This window comes from Notamacropus eugenii, chromosome 3, assembly GCF_028372415.1.
Source record: "Notamacropus eugenii isolate mMacEug1 chromosome 3, mMacEug1.pri_v2, whole genome shotgun sequence".
Taxonomy (NCBI): domain Eukaryota; kingdom Metazoa; phylum Chordata; class Mammalia; order Diprotodontia; family Macropodidae; genus Notamacropus; species Notamacropus eugenii.
The window spans coordinates 296,207,845-296,218,362 of NC_092874.1; positions in this window are offsets into that span (position 1 = coordinate 296,207,845).

Sequence of the window (10,518 nt, forward strand, 5' to 3'; positions counted from 1 at the left end):
TGATCTCTGGGATAGGAAGGATCGGACACCACAATGGATAATGGGGAATGGAAGCCCCAGATCAGTGTGGAGGTGGTAAGTCCATTCAGCTCTGTATAATCTGAGAAGTTCTTGCTACATTGTAGGGACTGAGATACAGAAAGAGCAGTGAAGTGGCCTCTGTCCTCAGAGAGCGTCTCTTCTGTTCCGTGTACATGAATGAGTCAGTATGAGGATGGCGAGAACCCTGACAACTGGGGCAGGGAAGGCATCGGACAAGAGGAGGCTGCTGAGATAGGAGCATGAGGATCCTGAGCAGTCTTAGCTATGGGCTCGCCACCAGGTGGTGACTTTTGGCCATGGCAATTCCTAAAACAAAAAGACAAAATTTGTGGGCATCCCTCTTGCAGGACTCCAGTGATAACAGACAGTGTCAGAAAAGGAAGCAGAAGGTGGCTATGAAATTGCAGCTTTGAACCTCATTTTCTTTTCTATTTAAAAAAATACTTCTTTTCAGCATTCACTTTTATAAGGTTTTGAGTTCCAGAATCATTTTCTCCTTTTGTCTCCCCTTCCCTTTCCCCAAGACAGAAAACGCTCTGATATAGGCTATATGTGGACAATCATATTACGCGCGTTTCCACATTAGTCATGTTGTGAAAGAAGAATCAGAAGAAAAGGGAAAAACGAGAAAGAAAAACAGAGAAAAATAGTGCTCTTAAATCTGCAGTCAGACTTCACAGTTCTTTGTCTGGAGGTCGATGTCATTTCTTCCAACGAGTCTTTTGGAATTGTCTTAGAGCCTTGTACTTCTCAGAAGAACGAAGTCTATCAAAGTTACTTATCACACAAAGTGGCTGTTACTGTGTACAATGTTCTCGTAGTTCTGCTCACTTCACTCAGCATGAGTTCATGTGAGCCTTTCCAGGTTTTTCTGAAATCAGCCTACTCATGACTCTCATAGCACAGTAGTATTCCACTCCATTCATACACCCCAGCTTGTTCAGCCATTTCCCAATCGATGAGCATCCCTTCAATTTCCAATACTTTGCTCTCACAAAAAGCTGCTATAAACATTTTTGTGCATGTGGGTCCTTTCCCTTCTTTATGATCTCTTTGGAATACAGACCTAGTAGTGGTATTGCTGGGTCAAAGGGTACATATAACACAGTTGTATAGTCCTTTGGGTATAGTTTGAACTTCAGTTGAACTGCACTTCCTTAAATGTGAGATCCTTCTCCATTGATTCCTATTCAGCATTCCATTGGAGGATAGCATGTGTATCAATATTGACATTTTTGCTATAAATGAAGCCACAGAAATCAGGAAATGGAAGGATGGCTCACAGGCTCTTTGAGAAATCAAGAAAAGGATTGATATCATTGGATCTAACAAACAAGAAGTGACTCAGGTGATTCAGCCTACTTACTTTACAGATCTCATTAGCCAAACGCAAATATAGCAGCTCCCGAAACCTCCTTGGAACTTTGGAGTCAACATCAGAGCAAAAGATGAGGTCAAGAAATTCTATGAAAAAAATGGTAGATTTCTCCAGATGAAGTCAATATACACCTTGATATTTGGTGATTTCAGTGCAAAGGTGGGCAGAGAAAATGGCAAAAAAGACATTGCAAAGTGTAACCTAGGATTAGGAAAGGAAAGAGTTCAGTCATCTATGTAGCAGAAATACTTGTTTCAGGAAGAGTTAGAAGAATTGAAAAAAATTTAATTGCAGGAATTTGAATTGTATATATTTATTATAAGGGTTTTTTTTCCCATAGATAAGGGAGACCAGAGGTGGATTTTCGTTAAAATGAAAAAACATGAGTGGGGTGGCGGAGCCAAGATGGGGGACTAGAAAAACACACTTATGTAGGGTCTCCCCACACAGCCCACAAAATACCTGTAGAGAGGGACTCTCAACAAATCGTGGAGCAGCAGAAGTGGAGAACAACAGACTGGAGGAGATTTTCAGCCTACGGTGACCTGAAAGGCCCACAGAAACTTCGTTTGTGCTAGACGCTGAGCGGAGCGTGGAGCCCAGCCTGGCCTTGCCCGCCTGATGTGGCGTGGAGCAACATGATGAGACTCTGGAAGGAGGACACCTCAGGAGTGGAATTTCCAGTTGTGGAGTCTCCAGTTGCAGCAGCAGGTTCTCAGATCCCTCAACCCACAGGCGCCAAAGATCTGTGATGTGGTTTATTCAGTTGGCCAGGAAGGGAGAAGGGCCTTCCTATAGCTCCAGCAGCAGGCAGCAACCACAGAGAGTGCACAGCAGCCCATACAGCGTAAAAACCCCTGGGGGCACTGAAGAGCTGAGTCTTACCTCAGCCCTGGGTGGAGGACCTGGCCTAGCTGGTCTTTGTCTCACACTGAATGGCGGCCCTGCCTGTTGGGGTCCCCTAGACCATTTACGGGAACCCCTGACCGCGACCCAAGGCTCTTGTCCAGCAAGAGGCCTTGATCTCGTGAGTAATGAAATGGGGCGGGAGACGAAGGTGGTGAAGACTCCGTTTATTTCATCTCATTCACATGCATATGTAGTCTTTATGTAAAACATTCCTAAGCCTTACGTTGAACCTATCAGCTATCACCTTTCACATTGAACCTATCACCTATCACCTTTCCTTATATGGGTGTCTTCTCCACTGGACATCCGGAGCCAGGACAAAGAACTGCCACGTTGCAAACAAAGACGAGACCCTTCCTCCTGAAATCCATCTAGTTCCACCCCTACTGACAAGCCCCTAGGTTATCTAGGCAGGCTCTCAGTATGGCGTCCTGAAATGGATAGGGGTTGGCTCTAACTCGTCCCGTTACACCTGCCCATACAGCTTATCTGAAAATAAGCCCCCAGTGCTGACTTGATGGAACTGGAGGCTAGATGGCTGTGGAGAGGTAATTGCTAAGATTCTGGACATAAAAATCCCTTTCTGCGTCCAGAGCAGCACATGCTTGATCGTGCCACCTTGGAGCAACTGAGATCTCACAGATTCTCAAAGTATACCCTACTCTTGACAAAGGACCCAAGAGTCAAGTAACTGGTTGGGAAAATGCCCAAAAAATGGAAAAAAAAATAAGACCAGAGAAGGTTACTTTCGTGGTGAACAGACATCTCTTCCCATCCTTTCAGATGAGGAAGAACGAGGCTTACCATCAGGGAAAGACATAGAAGTCAAGGCTTCTGTATCCCAAACGTCCAAAATCAATATTCAAGGGGCTGAGGCCATGGAAGAGCTCAAAAAGGATTTTGAAAATCAAGTTAGAGAGGTGGAGGGAAAACTGGGAAGAGAAATGAGAGAGATGCAAGAGAAACAGGAAAAGCAGGTCAACACCTTGCTAAAAGAGAACCAAAAAGATGCTGAAGAAAATAACACCTTTAAAAATAGCCTAACTCAATTGGCAAAAGAATTTCAAAAAGCCAATGAGGAGAAGAATGCTTGAAAAAGCAGAATCAGTCAAATGGAAAAGGATGTCCAAAAGCTCACTGAAGAAAATAGTTCTTTCAAAATTAGAATGAAACAGATGGAGGCTAATGACTTTATGAGAAACCAAGAAATCACAAAACAAAACCAAAAGAATGAACAAATGGAAGATAACATGAAATACCTCATTGGAAAAACACTGACCTAGAAAATAGATCCAGGAGAGACAATTTAAAAATTATGGGACTACCTGAAAGCCGTGATCAAAACAAGAGCCTGGACATCATCTTTCATGAAATTATCAAGGAAAACTGCCCTGATATTCTCGAATGAGAGGGCAAAATAAATATTGAAAGAATCCACCCATCACCACCTGAAAGACATCCAAAAAGAGAAACTCCTAGGAACATTGTGGCCAAATTCCAGAGTTCCCAGGTCAAGGAGAAAATATTGCAAGCAGCTGGAAAGAAACAATTCAAATATTGTGGCAATACAATCAGGATAACACAAGATCTAGCAGCTTCTACATTAAGGGATCAAAGGGCGTGGAATATGATATTCCCAAAGTCAAAGGAAGTAGGACCAAAACCAAGAATCACCTACCCAGCAAAACTGAGTATAATACTTCAGGGGAAACAATGGTCTTGCAACAAAATAGAGGACTTTCAAGCATTCTTGATGAAAAGACCAGAGCTGAAAAGAAAATCTGACTTTCAAACACAAGAATGAAGAGAAGCATGAAAAGGTAAACAGCAAAGAGAAGTCAAAGGGACTTACTAAAGTTGAACTGTTTACATTCCTACATGGAAAGACAATATTTGTAACTCTTGAAACTTTTCAGTATTTGGGGAGTTGGTAGGATTACACACACACACACACACACACACACACACACAGACACACACACACAGACACACGCACGCACACACACACAGAGCACAGAGTGAATTAAATAGGATGGGATCATATCTTAAAGAAATGAAATTAAGCAGCAAGAGAGAAATATATTGGGAGGAGACAGGGAGAAATGGAATGGGGCAAATTATTTCTCATAAAAGAGGCAAGCAAAAGACTTTTCAGTGGAGGGAAAAAGAGGGGAGGAGAGAGAAAAACATGAAGCTTACTCTCATCACATTCGACTAAAGGAAGGAATAAAATGCACACTCGTTTTGGTATGAAAACCTATCCTACAATACAGGAAAGTGGGGGAGAATGGGATCAGCAGGGTGGGAGGGATGATAGAAGGGAGGGCAGTGGAAGGAGGGAGCAATTTGAAGTCAACACTTAGGGAGGGACAGGATCAAAAGAGAGAATAGAAGCAATGCGGGGCAGGATAGGATGGAGGGAAATATAGTTAGTCTTACACAACACGACTATTATGGAAGTCACTTGCAAAACTACACAGATATGGCCTATAGTGAATTGCTTGCCTTCCCAAAGGGAATGGTTGGGGAGGGAGGGATGAAGAGAAGTTGGAATTCAAAGTTTTAGGAACAACTGTCAAGTATTTTTCTTGCTACTAGGAAATAAGAAATACAGGTAATGGGGTATAGAAAGTTATCTGGCCCTACAGGACAAAAGAGAAGATGGGGACAAGGGAAGGGCAAGAAGAGAGGGCAGACTGGTGATTGGGGCAATTAGAATGCTTGGCGTTTTAGGGGGAAGGGGAGAAATGGGGAGAAAATTTGGAACCCAAAATTTTGTGAAAATGAATGTTAAAAGTTAAATAAATAAATTAATTTAAAACACAAAAACAAAAAACATGAGTGTAGGAAATCCCTGGATGTGGCAAATGCCAAACAATCTCAGCCTAAAATGTATCTTAATGGATAAGAAATGATTGGTTATCGATGTGGGAATCATTTCTGAATAATCTTTGCAGTCAAATCATCTTGTTAAAGCAGAGGACAAAACCCCCAAATTAGAGAGAAAGATAAGATGGCATGCAATCCAAATAGCTTCAACTTGACCCACTCAAGTAAGTGAAAAGTGGTGAAAAGTAGGAAACAGAGGAAGGAAAGGGCAGAAATTGAATCAACATAAAGCAATTGCCACCTAGAGGAGGTCAAAATATCCTAGAAAATATTTAGCCAAGCACCACCTGATCCCATTATCAAATAGAGAAATGTGGCAACCAAGGGCAACACAGGTTTAGAACATGACCTCGTTCCCAAAACCTGAATTAGGGCGATGGAAGATCATGAAGAAAGATCCCCTCTGCCTTTATAAAAACGGAGAAAAATTGTGGAAGGAAAAGCTAAATTTCCAGCAATCTAGGTGTGAGATTGAACCACCCCGAGAGTATATATCAAAAACGAAACTGCCAAGGAGACAACAAAAATACTAAAAATGCAACAGATGTGTTGGTGTTTCTGTAAGAAATGAGGTTACCATTGACCACATTTGGATGTTTCTGTCCCTCATGTCCTCTGCTGGATTGAGGAATGTTTATTGATTGGGTACATTGTCTACAAGAGGCACATTCACTTCCTTTCTTTCACTCTCTTTACCCTCTGTAGTCTGGCCTCCAACCTCATTATTCCACCCAAACTGGTGACTTCTTGACTGTCCGATCCTCTCTCAGTCCTCTCTCAGTCCTCATCCTCCATCCATCGCTCTGCAGCTTTTAATAGGATCATTCAGTCAATAAATATTTATTAAATACTTATCATGCACCAGGTGTGTTAAAAGGTAGGAATAGAAAGAAAGACAAAAACAGGGTGCCTGCCCTCAAGGGCCTCACAATCTGATGAGAGAGACAACGTGCAAAAAATGAGTACAAAGAATGTACTGAAAAAGAGGAAAAAGTCAGCAGAAGACAGAATGAAGGCGAGTTGGGGGAGGTTTCTTGTAGAAGGTAAGATTTTAACTGGTGCTTGAAGGGAGCTAGGGAAGCAGAGAAAAGGAGGGACAACATTCCCAGCATGGAAGATGGACGGTCATGTGCAAGGAAGAGTCAGGAGGCCAGTGTCACTGGATTGAAGAAGTGGGGAGTGAAGTGGGAGACGAGTGGAAAGGCAGGAGAGGGCTAGGTTAGGGAGGGTTTTGAACTCTCGTTCAGAGAGGATTCTGTATTTGATCCTGGAGGCAATAGAGAGTCACAGATTTATTGAGGAGTTGAGTGGCATAGACCTGCACCTCAGGAAAATCAGTTTGACAACTGGAAGGAGGAGGGAGAGACTTGAGGGAGGCACATCCACCAGGAAATACTGCAGTAGTGCGGGCATGACCTATCCTGTCTCTAGCTTTGACTTCTTCTAGTGGGTGGAATGCCTGTTAGTGAAGGTTGTTGTGTAAAGATGGCTAACTCTAAGAACCATACCAGCCACAACCAATCACAAAAATGGCACAGAAATGGCATCAGGAAACCTAAGTCACGGTGATACATGTCTCTGAGATGGGTCAACTCCAAGTTTCTGAGAAACACATGCTTTGCCAAGAAACACAAGAAGGAGCTGAAGAAGATGTAAATCAAAAAAACCAAACAATTCCCAAGGTCCAAGCAGAAGCCATGAAGCCACCAAGGCCTTCGAGGTCAAACTTCTTAGGGCTAAGATCCCTGAGGCGAGTGCCCAGCATGCTGGCCACAAGGTGGCCACTAAGCATCCAGGCCCTAGGGTTGCCACCAAACGTCCAGGCTTCAGGATCATGAAGCCTGACTCTAAGGCTCCAAAGCGCACTGACCTTAAGGTCACCAAGTCTGCCATCAAGGTCACCAAGTCTGATCCCACGGCAGCCAAGTCTGATTCTAAGGACACAGAGCCCAGTGATTCCAAGGCTGGGAAGCCTGCTGAGTCCAAACCCAAAGATGCTGGAGCTAAAATTGCTAGTCCCAAGCCTTCAAAAGAGATGTTTCAAAATGAAAGAACTTGTTTAAATCCTAAAACATCATTTTCCCCAGCCATGGTATGATTCTTCACTACTTTGTACAAATAAAATAAATGGTGAGTCATAAGAAAACAACAGTGCACAGGAGATGAGGCCTGGACTAGGGTAGGGGCAGCATCAGAGAAGAAAGTTCTGTTTTTGAAAGATGCTGCAGAGGTGAGCCTGAGGAGAGATGGTGCCAAGGTGAAATCTGCAAGAGACGTTGAAGGGTGAAATCTGCATGACATATTGGAGAGGTGAAACCGATGAGAGATGCTGTAAAGATGAAATCTGTGAGAGATATTGGAGAGGTGAAATTGATGAGAGGTGCTGCAAAGCTGAAATGGACAAGAGATGTTGGAGAGGTGAAATTGATGACAAATGTTGCAAAGCTGAAATGGACAAGAGATGTTGGAGAGGTAAAACTGATCAGAGATGCTGCAAAGCTGAAATCTGAGAGATGTTGAAGGGTGAAATCTGCAAGGGATGTTGGAGAGGTGAAACTGATGAGAGGTGCTGCAAAGCTGAAATCCACAAGAGATGTTGCAGAGGTAAATTGGACAATCTTTGGCAATCCCTTGGACAGAAGTTAGGATTTGAAGATGATGCCAAGGTTAGGAGCCTGGAAGATGGTGGTGCCCTCTACAGTAATAGGGAAGGTAGGAGGGGAAAGAATAGGGGGAAGATGAAGAGTTCTGTTTTGGACATGTTGAGCTGAAAATATCTACACGACATCCAATTTGTGACATCAACAAAGCAACGAGAGATGAAAGACTGGAGGTCAGCAAAGGGTTTTAGGCAGAATAGGTAGATTTGAGAAATCATGAGCATGGAGAGGGTGATTCAATCCATGGCAGCTGATGAGATCACTGAGTGAAGTAGAATGAAGAGAGAAGAGTAACGGACCCAGGATTGAATCCAGGGTCTTCTTCTCCTTCCCACTCTTTTCTCTCCAGGTTTTCATGGGTCCAACCTCACCTGTTTTTCTTCCTTCATGTTTGACTGCCCTTTCTCAGTCTCCTGGTCGGGATCTTCATCCAGGTCATGCCTGTTAAGAGGCTGGGCTCCCTAGAGCTCTGTAAAATCTCTGCATCTCTGCCTACTGGATTGGACAGGTTACCTTTAGGTAATTGTAGGACCCAGATTAACTTACTTTCCTTTTTAAACTCTTCCCCCCCACCACTCCCCCCTTAAGTTAGAAGCGTAGAGGCAAAGGTTTATTAACCTCACTCTCCCTTCTCTCCCATCTCAAGGTGAGCTCCAGCCTATTCTAAATGTCCCTTAGGTAACCCTGATTTTATGTTCTTGCCCCATTTGTGCTTTGTGCCTCAATGAGACATTATGGGCAAGTGACTCTGGACAGAGAATCCTGAACTCTCCCTTCCTGTTCACTGCTTTATATAAGGTGCATGAGTTCATCAAGCAGGTGGGAACTGCTCCATCAAGAAAGCCATTTCCAACCTCAGTTGAACAAGCACTTTTTCAGACTCTGAGCACTATCTCTCCTTTGGTCCACGAAGCAGTTTGTTTTCGTGACAGGAGGGCAGAACTGCACGGGATAAAAATGTGCATTTCCTGCCTACGCTGCCAAGATCCCAGATCCCTTGTAAAATGGTGTCTGATGAGCTGCTAGTCTTTGCTTGGATCAGAGCAATTCTGCAAAGTGCAGTCAGATTTTAGCAAAGTCTGAATCTCAGATGACAGGTGGATTTGGAAAGGGTTAACGGGTTACATTGCCCTACCTGTCGAGTGCTGGCTAATGAGCTGATGCCAGCTCCCTGGGAGGTCTCAGGGGAATTGTCCTGATTGCCCCAGGGATCTCCCCTTTTCTCCGTGCTTGTTCAGCATTTTTATCAACGACTTCAGTGAAATAGCACAAGGTGTGCTTGTCCAAATGTGCCAATGCTAGAGCTGGGAGGGAGGGGTGGAGATGTCACATGACTGATAGGATGGAGGAGGTTTCAGCTAGCTAAAATTTAGGATTCTATCCAAATGAAAATATCCAGTGGAGGTAAAAGCAGAGTCCTCAACAAGAATTAGAAAAGAAAAACCAATGAGTGGGGGAGGGTGATGCAGCCATGGCTCCTGTTAAAGGATTTGGGGATTTTAGGGGATAGCAGTGTCTGTGTGAATCACTAGTTAAACTTGATGGTTGGAATGACCAGTGCCTTCCTGAGGGGCATGGAGAGGCCTACGATCTAGGAAGGGGGGTCAGTAACAGGTCAGCCCAAGTCTGTCCTGAGGAGACCACAGCTAGAGGGCAGTGTTCAGGCCTGAGCATCACAGTGTGGGAAAGAAATGACCAAGGTGAGGTGCATTCAGAGAAGGGTGAACAGAAGGATGAAGGGCTCCAAGAACATGGTGTAAGGCCCTTGAGAAGCTGTCAGAGGACCATGAGAACTGTCTTCAGGTGGCACAGGAGATGGAACTCTGCACCTGGAAGCAGGAAGATCCAAGTTCAAATTCTCCCTCAGATACTTACCAGCTGTGTGACCCTGGACAAGTCATTTCACCTCTGTGCCTACATTTCCTCATCTGCAAAATGGGTCTAGAAATGGTGCCTACCTCACAGGGTTGCTGTGTGGATCAAAGGAGATATTTGTAAAGTGCTCGGCACAGTGGCTGGCACGCAGTAGCCACTCTCTAATGCTACTATTTGAAAAGTGATGTGGAAGGGGGATTAGCGTGTTCTGCTTGACCCAGGATGAAAGAACGAGGAATAGTGGGTGGAAGATGCCCAAAGATAGATTTCAGCCTGATTTCAGGACAAATTTCCCAACAACTTGAGCTGTCTGAAAGTGGAAGAGGACGGCTGGCAGTTTGTGACGTGTTTAACCCTTGTTGGAGGCTGTCAAAGGCATGCTGGTGACCCCTTGTTGAGAAGGCTGTAGAGTATATTCTTTCTTTACACCTGAGTTGAAGTGAATAGCAATGCTCAGATAAAGTGTCTGCTGGGTGGCAGGCCTTGTGCTAGCTATGGGGGAGACCAAGGCAGACACAAAGCTCTTTTCCTTAGAAAGCTGTCCTGCTCCTGAAAGATGGAGCAGGCACACAGAGGAATGTCTGTCTGGATAGGTGTGTGTTTATGTATGGATATGCAGACACACACAAGGAAGTATAAAACATCAATTTGGGCGCACTGAGGGAGGATTAAGACCAGGAGAGGCCTTGGGTGAGCTTTAAAGGAGCAGGCAGAAATGAGAAAGCCTCCTCTGGTTCCCTTACCCAGCTTTGCTTCTCCCAGCCC